Raw genomic sequence first — 21,722 nt, 5'->3', positions numbered from 1 at the left:
GAGGGTGGTGGTGCCAAGAAGCCTGGGTTCCAACTCCTGAGTCCATTAAGTCTTAAAAGACCCCTTCCTCCTTCCCCTCTCCTTCTGCTCTGATGTGTCCTATTTTGTTGGCTTTGGGGCTTTTTTTTTTTTAAATAAACAAGGACTGCATGAAACCCCTAATATTCTGGGTAAGTTTTGAAACAGCTCAGAAATCCCCACCTCTCCAGATGAGTCAGTTGGGGGAGCAAGAAGCAGAACTGTGAGCTGCTGAGAAAAAAAAAATGCTGCGGGTACTGGAGTTTGGTCTAGTGGTAGAGCGCTTGCCTCGCATGCACGAAGACCCGGGTTCGATTCCTCGGTACCACATGCATAGAAAAAAGCCAGAAGTGGTGCTGAGGCTCAAGTGGTGGAGCTCTAGCCTTGAGAAAGTCCAAGGACAGTGCTCAGGCCCTGAGCTCAAGCCCAGGACTGGCAAAAAAAAAAAAAATGCTGCCCAAAACAGCTGGGCAGCTTTGAGTCCCCGGGGATTGGAATCAGGGCTGGGAATCTGCGGTGCGGTGCGCAGGGTGGGGAGCAGAGGCCCGAGAGCCCCTACTCGTGTCTGGGGAGCGGGTGGGAGGCCTCGGAGGCCCACTTTCTTGGCGAGGCTGGGCCGTGCGGCAGGGCGAGGAAGCGCCTATTCTTTCCACGCGTTTCTGTTTTGGTGACTCCAGCGCGTGCTCAGCCGATCTAGATCAAGTCTCCGGGCCGCAGGCTTCGAGCGCGGGCTTGGAGGGTGCCGGTCCGGGGAGCCGCGGCGGGGAGGGGGCGGGGGACGGGGGGGAGGGGGCGGGGGACGGGGGGGAGGGAGGGGACGGGGGGCGGGGGAGGGGGCGGGGGACGGGGGGCGGGAGGGGGCGGGGAGGGGGCTGGAGGGAGGGGGCGGGGGACGGGAGAGGGGCGGCGGGGGGCGGGAGGGGGCGGGGAGGGGTGGGGGATGGGGGCGCCTCCCGATCGCCCCCTCCCCCGATCGGAAATCGCCTTCCTCGCCCACCGGATCTGAGTCAGAAGGGGGAGCTGGCTCAAACCGAAAGAAAAATTCGGTTAGCCAGGGCTGCCAATATCTCTCTGGGGCCCAGCGGCTGCCGGGCGGGAGCCCCAGGGCGGGGGCACCGCGGGCCCCGGCGCCGCGCCGAAAGCCCCGGGCTCCGCGCAGCTCCGCTTTCCACCCAGAAAAGGAATCTGGAAGCGGGGGACCGACGGGAGGGCGGGCGGCCTGGGCAGGGGCGGGGCCTGGGGAGGGGCAGGGCCCTCGTATCAGCCTCTGCCCTGCCGTGCTCAAGTCAGACTGCCCAGGGACTTTCTCCTCTTGGTTTTGCTTGGTTTGTGTTTGTGGGTCCCAGGACTTGAACTCAGAGCCCGGCCATTGTCTCTCAGCTTTCACGCTCAAGGCTAGTTAGTGCTCTACCCTTTGGACCACAACTGCACTTGCAGCTTTTTGGTGGTTAATTAAAGATAAGGCTCTCATGGATTTTTCTGCCGGGGGCTGGCTTTGAACACTGGAGTCTTAGATCTCAACCCTCTGAGTAGCTAGGGTTACACCCAGCCCTTCTCCTGTCTTTGTCCCCTTTACTGTGTCTTGCCCACCAGCTGGCAACGTGGTACACACCTGGTAGGACAGAAGTGGGGAAATGTCTGGAACCTAATACTGCTGTTCCAGGTGGTGTCCCCTCTCTTAGAACCTGTGCACCCTGCCTGCTCCTGTAACCCCAGCTGCTCGGGAGACTGAAGAGCTGAGGTTCAGTGTTGGAGTTCAGGCAGGGCAGACAAATCCAAGAGGCTCTAATCTCCAACTAACCAACAAAAAGCCAGAAGTGGAAATGTGGCTAAAGTGGTAAAACACTAGCCTTAAGAGGAGGGGAAAAAGCTAAGCAAAAGTATAGGACTCTGAGTTCAAGACCCAGAGCTGGCAAAAACAAATAAACCAAGAAACCATACCCAGCCTTTTATGGAGACCAGCTTGAAGCCAACTTGAAAAGAAATCAAATAGGTACCACACTCCTGCCAGTGCCTACACTGCGCCTGCTCCTGATACTTACTTCCCCCGCCACTCATCCAACATCCAGACCTTTGGCCTGGTAGCTCTCATCCTTAGCCCAGCATGAGAGTGGTCAATCAGAGACCCAAATTAATGAGAGAATATTGATCTATAGTTTTTTTACCCGTGTGTGTGTGTGTGTGTGTGTGTGTGTGTGTGTGTGTGTGTGTGTACCGGTTAATCCTGGGTCTTGAACTTAGGGCCTGTGCACTGTCCTTGTGCTTCTTTTGCTCAAGGCTAGCACTCTATCACTTGAACCACAGCACCACTTCTGGCCTTTTCTGGTTTTATGGTACTGAGGAATTGAACCTAAGACTTCATGCATGCTAAGCAAACACTCTACCACTAAGCCATATTCCCAGCCCCATCGCTTTGCTTTTTTTGCTGACACTCTACCACTTGAGCCACAGCGCCCCTTTCAGTTTTTTTGCTAGTTAAATGGAGGTAAGAGTTTCACTAACTTCAAACTGTGATCCTCAGGTCTCTGCCTCCTGAAGAGCTCGGATTACAGGCATGAGCCATCAATACCCAGCCTCCTAATTGTTTTCTTTTGTTTTGCTTTGCTTTTAGGTTGACCTGGCAGGATAGAGTCGGTCAAGTGGAGACCTCAGGGCTCTCCTTACTTAGTTCACTCATTCTGAAGGTCACCTGTGAGCAGACTCAGCTACAGGTTGCTCCTCAGTCAGGGGTGGTGATGGATCTGCCAACTCTGGAGCTCTCTGGCTTCGATTGTCCTGACCACAGGACAGGTGTGGGAAGGAGATGCTGCTGGCTCATCTCCCTGGCTGCCCAGAACACCTGGTCCAGCTAGGCCGCTTGTACCTAGCTGCTAGCTCAACACAAAATTCTCCCTGTAAGCAGGACCATCTTACGATCCCAGGCAGGTTGGCACACAGCTGCACTTTCATGGAAGAATCCTATAGACAGCAAGATGGCTGACTGGATGCCACAGGGCATCCAGGACGAACACCTAGAACAGCCAAGGTCAAGAGCATGCACAGTCAGCTGAGCCTAGACAGAGGAATACACCAGCCTGCCACCTGTCATCCTAGGCTTCAGGACAACACTCCAGGGTGGGGCTGACATAGCACAACCTAGAAGGTCACTAACAGTTGTGATCTGGAGAGGTCTCCTGGAGAGGGATAAAGGTGGGCTTATGCTGCTCAGGCCTCTCTGGGGGCTTGCTGCACCTGACCCAGAAGATATTCAATATTGTGATAAGTGACCCAAGATATTCAATATTGTGATGATAAGTGATCTGGGCATAGTTTATCCCTAGAGATGAAGGGAGCTCTTGTCTTCTAGAAAATGGTCGGTGCTTGCCTAACATGCACAAAGACCTGGGTTTAATTCTTTGGTACCATATACATAGAAAAAGCTGGAAATGGTGCCGTGGCTCAGGTGGTAGAGCTCTAGCTTTGAGAAAGCCCAGGACAGTGCTCAGGCCCTGAGTAAGTATACGTGTGTATGTGTCTGTCTGTCTGTGTGCCAGGACTTGAACTCAGGATCTCATGATCTTGGGCCTCATGGCTGCTGTGCCACTAATGGTGGTGGATGCAGTACTCTGTTCCTAGTCAGTAGCTGCTTTTTCTGGCCCGGGGATCTCCAAGCCCACTCTGAATTCAGAGAATGCTGTTACTGGTTTCTGTACATTTTTCTTCCTGTGGTCTGCTTGTTTGTCAAGTGCTCTGTTAATCAGAATATCAAGTGCGTGCATACACACAGTCTCACGGGCTCCAGGGTATTCTGGGGAATTCACTGTTCTGGGCAACAGAGGGTTAACTGGAAACCAAAGTTCTTAGACTTTTTGAAAACCTTTCTACAAATGATGAGCATTTCCCCAGTTTAGTATTTTGAAAAGTTCCACCACTTTCTAAATATGTGACCTTGGTCAAGTTACCCAACCTCAGGAACCTCAATTTCTTTATCTCTAGCTTGTGAAAGGCACTAGAAATAAGAAGCAGTTCTCAGTACACAAGACTAACTTCAGAGACCAAGCAGTTTGCACCTCTCCATCACTGCTGAGCTTGAGATTTGTAGAGATTTAGGATTGGGGCTCAGATCACACAATTACTAGGAGATTGGGCAGAACTGACATCCATCTGTAGTTTTCTGCCTCGATCCAAAAGAGATCACCACTTATGATTTACTGCTATCTCATAAAAGCCAGCAAAGTCTTTGCATGCAATGAACTGAAGACTGTCTGGAGCTCAGGCATTCTCTGAGTCGACCACCTCCTTTGAAGAAGGATCAGCTCACGGAGGGCGGGACTTGGGCCCTGGTTCTCTAGCTTTCCTTCTCATTCCATCCATCTGCCCTCTGCACTCAGCACAAGACCCTGTCTTACCTAGCCTCTGGGAAGGCAAGAAGGCCAGCTGATCCAGGGAGAGAGCCAGCCATGATAGGGAGCCTGGAAGGGCTACGAGGGCTAGAGGGCTAAGATTAGCTAGGTATATTCTAGGATGCATTCCCTCCCTCCTTCCTCCCTTGCCCCTCCCTTCCTTCCCAGGGTTGCAAATTCCTGGACTCTAATGGTCATCCTGCCTCAGCATCCTAAGTAGTGGGGCTTGCAGGTTAGTGCCACTCACCCCAGCCCTGACTCCCTCACTGGTCAAGACATTTTCTGTTTTTCATTTTTTTCCCTACCCAGTTCCCGGATTAACTGAGATAATGCAGGGCTGCTCTGAAATGTGGTGCCCATGGGACTTTAAACTACATGAAACTGTTCTTTCCCATTATGGAAATGAAGGGGGCCACCACAGATGGGGGACATGGCAACCAGACACAGACATCCGCCTTGCTGGCTAGGTGGCTTCTGGTCTGAACCCCGTTCTACAGCACAAGGCCCATAGATGAGGCCAGACACCTGCCTGGCCATGAGTCAAAGGCCCTGGGGTCAAAGTTAGATCAACTCTCAGCCGTGTAGACTTGGACTTGCCACCTAACTCTCCAGACTTCACTCTTCTTATCTGTAAAGTGAGAATGTATTTATTTGTTAGTTGGTATCCCTAAGGAATTGGTTCCAGGACTTCCACAGATACCAAAACCCAGGAATATTCCAGTCCCTTGCTGAAAATGGTACAGTACTTGTGGAGAAGCAGGCATCTGTCTACATTAAATCATCTCCAGATGATTTCAAATACCTCATATGATGTAGAGCTATAGAAACAGCTGTGCCAGTGCATTGCTGAGGGAAGTGATGTAGAGATGCAGTTTTAATTTTTTAGAATGTTTAGAATATTCAGTGTGTGATTGACTGAACTTGTGGATATGTGGAAATGTGGATCCCTCTTAGGGTCAATGTGAAGTTGCTGTAACATTAGTACATGAAAATCAGCCTTGTGGGAAACTAGGCTTACAACCTGCCTGCTTTCCCCAGGTCAGTTGTTTTAGTGTTAATTTAGATTTCTAGCATGAATTTCTGAGTTGGGGGCACAATTAATGTTCTTTATGCCCTTCCTAAAGAATATTAAGGGTTTTCAGAGCTTCAACTGCAATTACCCACCTCCATTTTACAAGCTTTATCATCTGTAATTTTGTTCCCATTTGAGATTGTTTTTTGTTTGCATGCTCATCCTGAGACTTGAACTCAGAGCTTGGGCACTGTCCCTGAACTTTTGTGCTCAAGAGTAGTGTGATACCACTTGAGTCACAGCTCTACTTCCAACTCTTTGGTAGTTTATTAGAGAAAAGAGTCTCATAGACTTTCCTGCCTGGTCTGACTTCTTGATTTGATCCTCACATCTCAGCCTTCTGAGTAGCTAGAATTACAGACATGAGTCACCAGTACCTGGCCTGATTTTAAGTTATCTATTATTGGTAGTGATAAAACAAATGACTGCTTAGTTTTACACATGGATGGTTATTTTTGCCCTCAATGGCAACTATATCTGCTAACTCTTCTGCAGTATCACCTTGCTATTCACCCATCTTGGGTCTTTTATTTTTATTATCCATGTCTCTTCTTAACCTGCCTTTAAAAACATTCTGATTTTCATATCCTGAGGAATTTCTGCAGATCTGTCTTCCCATCCATATAGTTTCAATTCATTGGCATCGAATATTCTGGCTTTCCTGCTTATACACTCAATGGTTAAAGTTTTGGATTATTTTGTTCCTTCTTTTAAAAAAGGAAAAGTAATACAATGGTTTTCCATGGGAGCCAGAAGTATGTTTACAGTGACATAATCTGACATAATCTATGGCTGTTCATGTCACAGCCAGGTGAGGTGGTACTTTTGTACTATCCTGATGGAAATTTACAGATAGGCAAAGAGTGGTTTCTTTGATGTGAGCTGTTCTGGACTCTTAAGAGTCAAGAACCTGAAGGCCAAGTAAACAGATTCTGAGACTTATGGTTTGGGGTCCCAAAGATTAGAGACTTACTGCTCCCAGCTCTTGAGATCAGAGACTCACATAGTCCCACGGGCTCAGGACAGGGTTTTGGTACCTAGAATCCCAATACTCAGTGGCTTGTAAAGTTCTTGACACCCAGCAGAGCTAACAGTGGCCAGTAGCTTGTGGTGACTGACACTAGGTTTTTTGAACTTTGGGAACCAGGGCCTTCGGCTCTTACAGTAGCTAATGGTGGAAACAGCTGACCAGGGCTCTCCAATCTTGGCAACAGGAGACCTTGAGCTCCAAATGTTTGCCAGTTCTCTGGAACTTTCCTAGCTGCTAGCATCCACAGTCTCCAGACCTTGATTTCTCCTTCACACCCGAGCTCTGTCATCTTTTCGCTTTCTCAGTACTGGCATTGACTCTTTTGTGTACCACACCTAGGCCCTCCAGCTGCTGCTACTTTTTTGTGTCACTAGCTCAGCTTGTGATAAAGACAAGTTGCAGACACACGGGAGAAAGTCTTTATCAGGACCTAATGCTGACATGCCGGAGAGGTCATGCAGAAGATGATCTCCTGATAATGCTCAGAAAGTGTGGGAAGCGGCCTGGTTCCATAGCCAAAGGAGGTGTGGCATGCAAATGAGTTGATTGTGGTGCACACCAATCATAAGCCTTGAGGATATGCCAGTCACCAGCCTCACGTAAGGACCAATTACAGCTCTTCATGTAAATGAAGGATTGGAAATCTGTACCAGTCACAAAATCTGCTGAGCCACTGGGATAAGTGTATTCCTTTATGCTTGGGCGAATATCGCAGCTGGGTCATTACTGCTTATTTGCTTAGAATGCTACTTTGTTAAATCTGATGTAGGATGAAGAAGCGGTCCTGACACAAGTATGCAAGTATGCCACTAGTCAAGATTGTAATGGTCCTCTACAATTTCTGCAGTGTCCTCAGGGTGACTGTAAAGTGTCCAGAACAACCTGTCATGAGAGGAGTCTAGCTTGCTGTCAGTAAAGGGGCTGTTAGATGCCAGGCTCCCTACTCAGATAATCCACGTTAGTAAATTTAATCCTTCATAGAAATCATTTAAAGGGCTGGATAGCATGACTTGTGCTTGTGATTCCAGTTACTCAAAAGGCAGAGATCAGGATCAGGAAGGATTGAGGTTTGAGGCTAGACAGCCTGTTCCAAAACAACAACAAAAAATTAATATGACCCCCCCCCATCTCAACAAATGATCTGGGCATGACAGGTTATGTTATAATCATAGCTATATAGGAAACATAGGATATCAGAAATGCTTATCTTAAATAACGTAATGAAATCTCTTGGAGTAATTAGTACATACTTAAAAAAATGATAGCTGGGTACCAGTGGCTTATGCCTGTAATCCTAACTACTCAGGAAGCTGAGTTATGAGGATCATGGTTCAAAGCCAGCCTAGGCAAGAAAGTCCATGAGTCTCTTATCTCCAATTAAGCACCAAAAAAAAAAAATCTAGAAGTATAACTGTGGCCCAAGTGTTAGAGAGTTAGCCTTGAGAAAAAAAGAAAAGTAAAAAAGAAAAAAGACAGGGAAGTAAAATGTTCTTTGATTAGAGTAATACCAGCAATGAATGGGCCGGGAGCGTGGCCTAGTGGTAGAGTGCTTGCCTACCTTGCACAAAGCCCTGGGTTTGATTTCTTGGTACCATATACTTAGAAAAAGCCAGAAGTGGTGCTGTGTCTCAAGTGGCAGAGCACAAGCCTTGAGTGCATGAGGATAAATATGATTGAAGGAGCATTTTTACATATATGATGTAATGTTATATAGAACAATATTTACATCAAATCTTTAACTAAAATAACCTCCTCTGTTATTTCCTCTTCCCTTGCCCTCCAAACCCAGTATTAGTCAACAGCTTTCATGGATGTTCCTTATACCAGCTTCATTCATAGTTGCAATGTATTTCAAAATGATTCACCTCTTTCTTTCTCCCTTTCCTCTCCCTTTCATCCTTCTACATAGTCTCACACAATCACACAACAATTTTCTAACTCCATTGGTTCTATTGACCCAAGTTTATGGAGATGATGCCTTTTTTTTTTTTGTCAGTCATGGGACTTGAACTCTGGGCCTAGGCGCTGTCCTTGAGCTCTTCAGCTCAAGGCTAGCGTCTTATCCCTGGAGCCACAGCACCACTTCTGAGATGGTGACTTTTCTATCACTGTGTGCTCCTTTGCAGTAGCCTGTTTCTTCCTGTGCTTTGTAGTGGCTGCAGGTGAGTTCACCCTGAGGGGGCTGCTCTTCTTCTGTAGAAGTCCTAGGTGTCCTGGGCTGTGAAAAAGGCTTCAGAGATGATTTACATGTGTTTAGCCAAGCATTCAGGGGTTCACTGTGGAATTTTTTTTTGCCAGTCCTGGGGCTTGAACTCAGAGCCTGAGCACTATCCACCTAGCATAGCACTCTACCACTTGAGCCACAGCACCACTTCTGGCTTTTTCCATGTATGTGGTACTGAGGAATCTAACCTGGGTCTTCATGCATGCGGGGGCAAGCACTCTACCACTAGGCCAAACTCCTGGCCCCTGGAAATGTTTTTGTGTCTGGTTTTAAGCTTAGGAATTCTTTTCCATATGTCTATCATAAATTTGGATGTTATCTCCAGGAATTTTTTTTTGCAGGGGGATGGGTAATGGGGCTTGAACTCAGTCTGGTTGCTATCCCTGAGCTCTTCAGCTCAAGCCTACAGCCCTACCCTGGAGCCAAGCCCCACTTCCCATTTTCTAGAGGTTACTTGGAGATAAGAGTCTCTGGTCCTTTTGTGCCCAGGCTGGCTTTGAACCTTGATCCTCAGGTCTCAGCCTCCTGGGTAGCTAGGAGTACAGGTGTGAGCCACGGCACTCGGCTTCCAAGAACACTTTTGGTTTTTCAGTTTTTATATTTCCCCCAGGAAACATTTTTCCTTGTTCTAAGACAAGATTCAGTCGTACCCTAGCCTTGATGGATAGACTTTCTACAGGGAACAGCCTCAAGGATCTGACTGCCAGTTTCATTTCATCTTAAGGCTGTGCCTTATTCCCAAGTTAATGTTGAATCTCTGGTTCCTGTAGTCCATCCCCCACTCAGACCCAGTTCCTCCCTGGGTCACCTATGAGCATAGCTCCATGACTCTCACCTAATTCCCTGATGGCTCCATTTTGCTCCGAGTTTCTCTATGTCTATAGGAAAGGGACATGATATAGCCAGAATCAGAAAATACAGACTCTGATGTTGAGCAGAGTTCTTAAGGGAATTGTGGGACGTGCAGAGTGAGGCTTGGGGACATCGTGATTTTTAGGGAGTGATAAATTGCTCTCTAGGAGGAACAAGTAGGGGCTGTAGGGTAAGAATAAGAAGCCTTGTGGAGTGGGGATGGGAAGGATGGAGGAAAATTAGGTCTCATAAAGAATGAACAGAGAATGGGCTGCGACTATGGCTTAGTGGTAGAGTGCTTGCCTAGTGTGAGCGAAGTCTGTTAGGCTAAACTCCCTGCCCTAGCACTAGTCTTAAACACAAAAGCTCAGGGACAGCACATAGCCCCCGAGTTCAAGCCCCAGAAGTAGCGCATACACACACACACACACACACACACACACACACACACACACACAGAATGAAAAAGGAGAGGGGCAGGCCATGCTCTACACACCCTCCTGGCTTGGACTCAGCCAAGATGTGGCAAGGCAGAGGCAGCTTTGGCCATGCTGGTTCAAAAATCTACAGGACCCGGAAGATGCACAATGGTTTATCCCGCATGAAGCTAGGCAGAGCTGCAGGGCCCTATCTCCAGTTGGGGTGCAGAAAACAATAAGGGCCCCAAGAAAGGCAGCTTAGGGTTGTTAGGGGGAGGCAGCCCTTGCCTGGGAAGAGCTGGTGTTCAGTGCTGAGTGCAGGGCGGAGGAAGTGTGCTGAGGACTCACTGACCATTCTGTCCTCTGGTCTACTGGCCACAGGGCTTCCTTATTAACACCACAGATGAGGAAGCTAAGGCTTAGAATGAGAGATCAGATGGCTTAAGAGTGACAGGTACTGGTCCAATTCAACTTTGGGGGCCAGGACTGTGGCCTAGTGGTAGAGTGCTCGCCTAGCATGCATGAAGCCCTGGGTTCGATTCCTCAGTACCACATACACAGAAAAAAAAAGACAGAAATGGTGCTGTGGCTCAAGTGGTAGAGCTCTAGACTTGAGAAAGCTCAACGACAGTGCCCATGCCCTGAGGTCAAACCCTAGGACTAGCAAAAAAAAAAAAAATGAACTTTGCCATCTACAACACAGCCCTCCTCCATGGACCCTCTCCCCTCATAACCCTAGAAAAACCTATCCAACTCCTCTGGCTAAAGAAGCCTAGCCCATCTCATGTACCAGCATGTGGTAGCTACTTACTCAGCACCTATGTTCCAGCCTGTGCTGTCATCAGATTCTCAGATGTCTTTGAGCCATCTGACTTTGTGGCTTGCAGGCTGCCTCCATACACAAACGCTGGAAGTGCACTGTAGTCTTCCCAGACCCAAGCTGTGTTCCTCCCCTAGCATCCGATGTCACTTTCCACTATCACTGTGCCAGAAAAAGAGTAAAAAGAGCTCAGAAACAGTGTCCAGGCCCTGAGTTAAAAAAAAAAAAAAGTCTCACAGGGTCTTGACTTTTCTTCCCAGGTTAGCTATGAACTACAATCCCCAGATCTCAGCTTCCTGGGTAGCTAGGATTATAGGCATGATCCACTGGTGTCCAGAAACCCTTCCTCTTTTTTTTTTCTTGCTAGTTCTGGAGCTTGAACTCAGGGCCTCAGCACTGTCCTTGGACACTTTTTGCTCAAGGTTAGTGCTCTGCCACCTGAATCACAAATGCCTCTTTTGGTTTTTCTGAGTATGTGGTACCAAGGAATCCAGTACAGGGCTTTGTGCATGCTAGACAAGCACTCTACCACTAGCTATGCTCCCTGCCCCTCTTACTCTTTTAAATTAGATTGTCTAAGATATTTAATATGATAAGAGAAATCTGACAAACACAATATTTCCCACAAGCAGATTGCTTTCAGGTCATACAATCCTCAGCTCCTGCTCAAAATCATTCAGCAATTCCTGTCTCCTACAAAGAATCCAAACCCAGCTGAGTTTGAACTGAGAGTTGAGGATCTAAGGCTGAGATCAGAGGACCACGGATCAAAGCCAGTGTGAGCAAGTCCATGAGACTCCACCTCCAATGAATCAGCAAACATCCACAAATGGAAGTGTGGCTCAAGTGGTAGAGTGCTAGCCTTGAGTGAAGAAGCTAAGGATAGAGCTTAGTCCCCAAGTTCAAGGCCCAGTACTGTCATGAAAAGAAAAAAAAGGGTCCAAACTCAAACTCCCCCTACATGATGGCCTTTGTGTTCTACTTTCCTGTGTCCCCTCTCCTCACACAGTGAAGGTCACAGCTCTCTCTACCCTGTGCTTCACAAAGCTAGCCGTCCATCTAGCATTCATTCCTCCTTCCTTAATAATATAGATGGCAGCCAGGCACTTGTGGGTCATACTTTTAATACTAACTGCTCAGGGAGCTGAGATCCGAGAATTGCAGTTTAAAGTCAGCCTGGGAAGGAAAGTCACTGTAAGACTCATATCACCGGGCCGGGAGTTTGGCCTAGTGGTTAAAGTGCTTGCCTAGCATGCATGAAGACCCGGGTTCGATTCCTCGGTACCACATGTGGAAAAAAGCCGGAAGTGGTGCTGAGGCTCAAGTGGTAGAGCTCTAGCCTTGAGAAAGTCCAAGGACAGTGTTCAGGCCCTGAGCTCAAGCCCAGGACTGCCAAAAAAAAAAAAAGACTCATATCACCAAGACACTACCACAAACATCGAAAGTGGAGCTGTGGCTCAAGTGGTAGAGTACGACCCTTAAACAACAACAACAAAAACAAAAACTCGGCCGGGAGTTTGGCCTAGTGGTTAAAGTGCTTGCCTAGCATGCATGAAGACCCAGGTTCGATTCCTCGGTACCACATATAGAAAAAAAGCCAGAAGTGGTGCTGAGGCTCAAGTGGTAGAGCTCTAGCCTTGACAAAGTCCAAGGACAGTGCTCAGGCCCTGAGCTCAAGCCCAGGACTGGAAAAAAAAAAACAAACAAAAACTCAGGGAATATGGGTGTTGGCGGTTCACACCTGTGATCCTAGCTACTTAGGAGGAAACTCTTACCTCCAATAAACTACTCAGAAAAAGCCTGAAGGAGCTCTGTGGCTGACATGATAGAGCACTGGTCTTGGACATAAAGAGGCTCAGGGACAGTGCCCACACCCAGGGACCAACAAAAAGAAAGCTCACAGACAGTGCCCACCCCTTGAGTTCAAGCTCTAGGACTGGCAGACATGTGTGTGCATGCCTGTGTGAACACACACAATAATGATAATAGTAATAATAACATTTTCAGATTCTCTAGGAGCTACTTACGCCCAAGGGACAAAGTTCTACTCAATTAAACAAAAAGTAAATCACTTTATCAGAGAAGTGATATGCCTGAACAAAATGAACTTTTGAGACTTTCTCCTTCCTGTTGCCTGAAACTTGGATGTATTCCCTGGAGCTCCAGCAGCTGTTTTGGTTAACAAAGTGGACAAAATATAGGGTCCAGTGCTAGAATGGTGGACCAGGAAATAAGAAAGAGTGGGGAGGGAGAAGGGTTGGTACTATAGAATTGACACTGCCTCCTTGACCTGCTTACTTTCAGTTTATTTTATTTGAAAAAGAAAGTGCCTTGTTTAAGCCACTGTGTGTGTGTGTGTGTGTGTGTGTGTGTGTGTGTGTGTGTGCGTGTGTGCATGCTTGAACTCAAGACCAGAGCACTGTTTGCTTTTGTGCTTAAGGCTAGCACTCTACCTCTGAGCCATGGCTCCAGTTCTAGCTTTTTTTTTGCCAGTCCTGGGGTTTGAACTCGGGACCTGAGCACTGTCCTTGGGTTTTTTTCCTCAAGGCTAGAGCTCTACTACTTGAGCCACAGCACCTTTTCTATGTATGTGGTACTGAGGAATCGAACCCAGGTCTATGTACATGCTAGGTAAGCACTCCACCACTAGGCCAAACTCCCAGCCTCACTTCCAGCTTTCTGATGGTTAATTATTAATAAAGAGTCCCACACACTTTCCTGCCTGGGCTGGCTTTGAACTGTGATCCTCAGATCTCAGCCTCCTGAGTAGCTAGGATTACAGGCGAGAGCTCAGTCGTAATTCTGTTTCTTCATAAAACCTTCACTCATCTTGCTGATGTTTCCACTTATAGAGTCCCTAATCACCCCGGAAGCTGAGAGTAGAGGATGGAGGTTGGAGGCCAGTCTTTCCAGAAGAATCCATGACACCGTATCTTGAAAATAACCAGCAATCTAGGTGCTAGTAGCTCATGCCTGTAATCCTACTGCTCAGGAGGCTGAGATCTGAGAATTGAGGTTCAAAACCAGACCAGGCAAGAAAGTCTGTGAGACTTTTATCTCCAATAAACTATTCAGAAAAAGCCAGAAGTGGTGTTGTGGCTCAAGTGGTAGAGCACTAGCTTTCAGTACAAAGAGGCTCTGGGACAGTGCCCAGGCCTTCAAGCCCCAGGGCTGGCAAAAGAAAGAAAGAGAAGAGAAAAGAAACGAATCAGCAAAGCTAGGAGGCAGTGGTTCGCACTTGTAATCTTGGGCGGAAAAGTTCATGAGACTCTCTCCAACTCACCAATAAAAATCTGGACTGGAGGCATAGCTTCAGTGGTAGAGCACCAGTGGAATGAGCAAGCTGAGGAGGAAGGAATGGTGATGAACTCAAGCCGGAGTAGCAGATCGTCAGCCTAGCAAGCAACCCAAGAGAATTCAAGGCCCTGAATTCAAACCTCAGTACACAACAAAATAAAGCATCAAAATCCTTCACCCATTCCTTGGACAAACCTCAAGGACTTCAGTCTGGTCCCGTTGTAGCATTCCCCTAAACACCTGGTGTGCAATGCAGTGGCTGAGGGACAAAGATTAGCTCTACTTCAGAACCATTCCCCAGTGTTAGGAGAGTGGTTGACACATAGTAGGCCCTTAGTAAATTTCTGCTGAGCATAGCATACATCCTCCCTTCCCTCAGAGCCTCTCTGTGGCAGGCTCCCACTCGTGACTTTCTGGGCCCTGGAGCACTGCACTGGCAGAGCAGGAGCCAGGAGGAGCAGAGCAGGAGCCAGGACGGTCCTCACTGCAGGGGCACACAGCAGTCAGATCAGATTTGGGCAGGAGGAAGCACCTGCATGACGTCGCTGGGGACTGGCCGTGTTGGTGGCACCCACTGGCCTCCATCTCTCACATTCTAAGGACCCATAGGATTCAGTGGACCCTCACAGTTGACAGGGAGCCAATGGGGACACACTGACTTGGAGACTGAGAGCTTGTGTGGAGTCAGGCCCACAGTCAGTTCCTGTCTTCTCCACCAGGTGGCAATGCCAGCCAAGCCCTCTGGATAGCCGGTCGGTGGCTCAGAATGGAGTTTGAAGGCTAGATGGGAATTTAGCCAACCAGATACAATAAGTTTATTGTGCTGTTGCAGGGCGGAGCTGGATTGATTTGCCTGTCAGTATGAATGCCTGTGTAACAACGACTAAACTCAAAAGCCCTGCGCGGACTGCTTTTCCCTGGACTTCACATACAGGGAAATGCCCAGCAGGGTCTCTTTAGGTTTATTACACCAACATCACAGCCATGAGGTATGCATGTCGTCATAGTAACAGTACAGCATCTCTGCTACCTGGTAAAGGGGGTGTGCTCAGGACCTCTGAAACTGAAGTCCATGGATGCTTAAGCTCCTTACATAAAAAGAACTGCTAAAATTTTTGTACAGGTCCTGGGGCTTGAACTCAGGGACTTGACTCTCTGTCCCTTAGCTTTTCCAGTTCAAGGCTGTCACTCTACTGTGAGAGCCATAGCTTCACTTCCAGCACTTTGGTGATCAAATGGAGAAAAGAATCTCATAAACAGCTGGGTGCTGGTGACTCACGCCTGTAATCTTAGCTACACTGGAGGCTGAGATCTGAAGATCACAGTTCAATGCCAACCTGGGCACAAAAGTCCGTGAGACTCTTATCTCTAGTTAACCACCAGAAAACCGGAAGTGGTTCTGGAAGTGGTGCTGTGGCTCAAGAGGTAGAGCTCTAGCCTTGAGAAAGTCCAAGGACAGTGCTCAGGCCCTCAGCTCAAGCCCAGGACTGGCAAAAAAATAAAAATAAAAAATATTATCCTTCATAAACTTTAACTAATCTTGTGCTATGTGAATAGTTGTTATACAATATTATTTAAGCAATAATGACAAGAAAAATCTGTGCATGTTTAGTACAGATGTGATTTCCCCCAAATATTAATTAATTCACTTATCAGGGCCCTTCTATCTAGATCAAGATATCATCAAACTCATGCTCTTTCTTTTCCCCATCCTGAGTGCTGAGATTACATGCAAACTCCATCAACATCTTGCTTCAGATGACTTTTTTATTTTGATGGTGGTATTCAAGTTTGGACTCAAGGCTTTGTGTTTGCTAAACAAGTGTTCTATTATTTGAAACATGATATTATTTTTCAAATAGGATTCCAGGTCTTTTTTTTTGTCAGTCATGGGCCTTGAACTCAGGGCCTGAGCACACTGTCTTTGGGCTTTCTCAAGGCTGGAGCTCTACCACTTGAGCTACAGAACCTCTTCTGGCTTTTTTCTATGTATGTGGTACTGAGGAACCCCGGTCTTCATGCATGCCAGGCAAGCACTCTACACTAGACCAAACTCTCAGCCCATAGGGTTCCAGGTTTTTGTCTGAGGCCATCCTGACCTAGGATCTTGTAATCTCTTGATTATGCTTTGTCCAAGATGGCTTCAACATGTGATTGTTCTACTACCTCCCAAGTAGCTAGCATTAAAGGGCTGTACCACCCTGCTTGGGCCTGGTTGGTCAACTCTGAAAAGGCCATCTATACCATCTTATTTAGTCCTAAAAGCCACTTATTATGGTCCTGGTTGTTCAAAGGGTTGGATTTTCTGGCATAATCCTCCCATTCTCCACCCACTGATTTCAGGCCTAGGGGAGGAGGCAGGCAAAAACAGGTAAGTTAAGGCAAGTAAAGCAGAGTAGTGGTCCCAGAGCCCTGAGAGCATAACCTACAGGAGCTTGGATGACTAATAGACCCCAGCTCATCCACAGGCCTGCAAGAGCAAGGAGCCTGCAGCTTCCCCGTGTCCAGTTTCTTCTCAGATCCTGGAGGCATCTAGGAGACGGCCACAAGGACAGGGCCTGGGGAAATTGAAGACTTAGTTAGGAATCCCTGCCCCTGAGGGTTACCAAGAGGCAAGAAGCCCATCTCAAGGACGGGGAATGGGGAGCTGCAAAGTAAGGGGAGAAGGCTGTAGAGGCCTCAGATGCATCAGCTTCACCCTCTCCTCTTCGCTTTAAAAGCACCCAGAACTCCAACACATCCTGCAGTACCAAGCACAGCCAGCAGAGGCCGCTGGTGACTTCCAGGGCCAAGTGCCACTCATTTGGGAACAAACTTTAACCCCAATTTGGGAGGCACCACCTTTGCTGCAGAGGAGAAAAACCCTCTGGGATGACTTCCAGTACATACCAAGCTCCAGTCAGCCATTCCCTACAAAGCTCCTACCATGCATGAGCCTAGGCCAATGGGGAAGACCTTAAGGAGTAACAAGTAGATAGTGATAAGGTGCCAGGTGCCTTGAGTAAGTTGCTACAAAGAGACACAGCATGGAAGTGACCTCGTGAGCGCTTGAGCCACATGCTTGGGCTGGCTCCTGGTTCTATGACTGCCTACCTTGGGATCATGAAAGAGCTACTTCACTTCCTTGTGCCTCAAGTGGGAATGATGACAAGAAATAGACATTTTTTCTGAGGAGCTGCCGTGAGGATTCTCAATTCATGCGCTAGTGGTCTTAGAACAGAGGTGCCTTGCAGGGAAGAAAAAGTATAGTAACTCCTCACTCAGCACCACGTTCATGATGGGACTTCTCCCAGTCAGGAAAGATTAAGAAGAAAAAAGTGCATTTGATTAAGGGGTGTGCGTGCATATGTGTGTGTGTGTGTGCGTGCGTGTGTGTGTGTGCGCGCGCGCGCACATGTGCACACAAGCCAGTCCTGGGGCTCAAACTCAGGGCTTGGGCACTGTCGCTGAGCTTTTTTATTCAAGGCTAGCACTCTAGCATTTAAGCCACAACTCCACTTCTGGCTTTTTGATGGTTAATTGGAGATAAGAATTTGGGACTTTCCTGCTCAGGCTGGCTTCAAACCATGATCCTAAATCTCAGGTTCCTGAGTAGCTAGGATTATAGGTGTGAACAACTAGTACACAGCTTAGGTTTCCTGACTTATGAGAGTCTTCCCAAATAAGACCCAAAGAAAGGAAGGGGGAAATGCAAGCAGATAGTGTGATGAGACTGAGCGCCAGATGCTAAAGTCCTGCAAGTCTAGGTGCTCAGAAGGCTGAGATCTGAGCATCATGGTACGAAGCCAGCCCAATCATTGCTTTTGGTAAACTACCAAAAAAGCTCAAAGTGGAGCTGTGTTTAAGAGCACTGGCCTTGAGCAAAAGAAGTTCAGGGATCCTGACCCAAAGAAGAAGAAAAAGAAGAAGGAGAAGGAGAAGAAGAAGAAGGAGGAGGAGAAGGAGAAGAGGAGGAGGGGGAGGGGGAGGAGGAGGGAGGGGAGGGGGAGGGGGAGGAGGAGGAGGAAGTTGAGGGATAGCACCCAGGTCCTGAGTTTGAGTCCCAGAACTGGTGTGGAGGGGGGAATGGGGGAATAAGAACTAACAACTGGGGGTAGATGGTGAGCAGAGCCAGGCCTGCTTGTTTGGTCTTCCCCATTCCTGTCTTCAGAGGTGTAGATGCTGGTAGGAATTATGACTGGATTCAGAGGAGAAGGTTGAAAGAAGGAAAAAGATAATTTTCTGGTTCTGCTGTTCCATAAGTGCTTAGGTGTCACAGGCACCTGTCAGCTCCTTAAATAAATTTACCTTGGTAGGTTGCCATGGTCCACACCTGTAATCCTAGCTACTCAGGAGTCTAAGAACTAAGGATTTTGGTTTGAAGCCAGCCAAGCAGGAAAAGTTCATGAGATTTAAGATCTCCAATTAACCACCAAAACAAAACAAAAAAACTCAGAAGTGGATCTGTGGTTCAAAACTGAACGACAGAAAAGAAAAAAAAAAAAGCTGGACGTGGTGGCTCACGCCTATAATCCCAGCTACTCAGGAGGCTGAGATCTGAGGATCGAGGTCCAAAGCCAGCAGCACTAAAGTCTATGAGACTCTTATCTCTAATTAACCACCAGAAAACCAGACGTGGAGCTGTGGCTCAAGTGGTAAGGAAGTATCCTTGAGCTGAAGACGTCAGGGACCAACACCCAGGCCCAGAGTTCAAGTCCCACGACCCACCAAAAAAAAAAAAAAAGCGAAGAGCCCTGTGCTCAAGCCCTAGTACTGGCACACACACAGAATTCACATGGGTGAGTCTGTGTGAGCAGCTTGGCACTCCTGTCTGATGGCTGTTATGTTAACCTGAGCAAGCAGCAGTGCCCACCCTGCACTGAGGTCCTGCAGGTTAGCTTTGGGCCACCTGACAGGCACAACTTGCCTAGTAATTTTCCAGATAGGCTGAAACCATGGGCCTGACTCCCTGATAAGGTGCCATGCATATCTCTTCCATGGGAATGTGGTTTGTCATCAGGTACTCTTGGCCCCAGCTCTTGGGAGCCACTCAAGGTAGCCAATGCTATAGGTAAGCCAGGCAGGGGAGGAGGGGGAGGATCCGCATAGCCCAGGTGGTGGAGAGGTTTCTGCAGGTCCAGAGGGCATGGGGAGGGCGCCATGAATCTCAGACCGGTCCATAAATGGCCTGCTGGAACCATCAAGAGCCATCAGCAAATGGGCTCTGATGGCCGATACCTTCAATCCTAGCTACTCAGGAGGCTGAGATCTAATGCTCATGGTTTGAAGCCAGACTAGGCAGGAAAGTTTGTGAGACTTATCTTCAAGTAACCAGCCAAAAGTTGAAAGTGGAACTGTGGCTCAAGCGGTAGAGACCTAACCTTGAATGTAAAAGCTATAGTATCTGGGTCCTGAGTTCAAGCCCCAGTGCCTTAGGCTCCATGATTGACATGGACTCTCTACCACTTGCTCTGGCTTTTGGCACACTGCTTACTGTTCTACTGTTGCAGAAAACCAGTGTCACCGGAAGGGCATGGCAGGTGAAATAAGGTGCAGAGTTGCAGCAAAGTTTTGGGAGGAAACAAGGACCAGGATGTGGTCATCTACTTCCTTCTCACCAAGACCACAGCCATACCATGTAAAGTGGAGGGGTCCCATTCATCCTGGCTCCCTGTTTTAAACTTGGGGACACTCGAGTCCAGGCAGTAGAAGAGACCTACCCAGTCTATGCAAGAGCAGAAGCTGAGCCTCCAAATTCCAATTCTCCTTCACCCTAGTTAACCTCCTAGCCCAACCAGCAGGGTCACCACCATTACCAGTTACTTATCCTGTAGTACCTTCAGTGCTGGGTGTATCTCCATGGCCAAGCACTTGCAGGGCATATGTTTAGCACCTTAGTATCATAAGGAAAAAAAAAACAACGAAACAAGTTTGGTGCTGTGGCTCATATCTGTAGAACCAAACTACTGGATCAAGGCTCCATGCCAGACTGCAAGACAAGTCCGTCTCCACAGCAGCTGCAACGCTGTGTGCCTGAGATCCCAGGAATGACAGGAAACCTAATCGTAGGTCATTGCATCAGCCATGCCCCGGCTGGAAACAAGATCTGTTGTTGTTGGTTGTGGGAATTGAACTCTGGGCCTGGGCATTATCTCTTGAGCCACAGCACCACTTCTGGTTTTCTGGTGGTTAATTGGAGATAAGAGTCTCATGCACTTTAGTGCCTGGACTAGCTTTGAACCTCCATCCTCAGGTCTCAGCTTCCTGAGTAGCTAGGATTATAGGTGTGAGCCACCATACCTGGCTACTTCTGGCTTTTTCTGAGTAATTGATTGGAGATAAGAGTTTCATGGACTTTCTTACCTCATCTGGCTTTGAACTGAGATCTTCAAATCTCAGCATCCTGAGTCGCTAAGATTACAGGTATGAGCCACCAGCACCTGACCCTTTTTTAAAAGTTTTTAACTTTTGTTGCTATCATAAAGATGATGTACAGAGGAGTTACAGTTGCATAAATCAGGTAATGATGACATTTCTTTTTGGAAAACATCATCCTTTCCCTCGCTCTCTCCCAATTTTTCCCTACTGTGCCTATCCACAAGTTGTACAGTTCATTTGAAGTAGGGAGATTGGGTCTGACCAGCGCCATATTGGCCACTTACTGGGTGGTAGAGTCTGGCATCTTGTCTTCGGAGTACTACTGCTGTACTTGTTCACAATTTGTACCTGGCAAGATTGTATAATAAAACAAACAAGCAAATAAATAGTGAAAATCAGAGCTGCAGGTGTGGCTCAGGAAATAACAGACATCTGTCTAGGAAGCACAAGGTCCTGAGTTCAAATCTGAGTACTACAAACAAGCAAACCAAAAAAGCAACCAAACTCATCCCTTAATAAGTTCAGAGCAGTCACTGATCATGGCCTTGATTTTGGGTCTCCAGATCTTAGCTTGGCCCAGGGTCTTCACAAGCTCCAAACTTATTTCAGCTTTGCTATCTAAAGTGGGGCTCCCAGAGCCCCCTGTTACAAACACAGGCACCTACCAGGTGCCACTGGCTCATGCTTGAAGGTTGAAACCTGGAGGATCATGGTTCAAAACCAAGTTAAACAGAAAAAAAGTCCAATAGACACCATCTCCACTTAGCCAGCAAAATACCAGAGTGGATGGCTCAAGTGGTAGAGCCCCAGCCATGAGTGGAAAAAAAAAGAAATAAAAAAAACTAGGATGAGCATTCAAGGCCTTAGCAGGATCTCAGAATTTCTGAATTGATCTGCTTTTAGTATGACCCAGGAGGTCCAAATGCATCTTAGAAGCCCCTTTCTCTCAATGAAACTCAGTTTCTTTCGGAAATAGCAGTGGGGAGGTGGGGGGGGGGGAGTAGATATCTTATTTCCAGAGAGAACACCTAGAGACCTAGGCCTTTATATGACCTCCTGTGGCACTAGTCCTCTTATGGGGTGGCTTCTGAACAATGGAATCCCAGCTCCAGCACATGGACAGAATAATCACCCTTTCTCCCCTGTATCAGCTATGAGACCCAGAGCAAACGCAACTTCAAGGTCCTGAAATGTAGCTCATTCAACTCAATCCACCTTACTTGCAGCACCTTCCTCTTGCTAAGATCTGAA

Source organism: Megascapheus bottae, chromosome 7 (genome assembly GCF_031878675.1).
Source record: "Megascapheus bottae isolate mThoBot1 chromosome 7, mThoBot2.hap1, whole genome shotgun sequence".
Classification (NCBI taxonomy): Eukaryota; Metazoa; Chordata; class Mammalia; order Rodentia; family Geomyidae; genus Megascapheus; species Megascapheus bottae.
Note: the sequence above shows the minus strand (reverse complement) of the source record.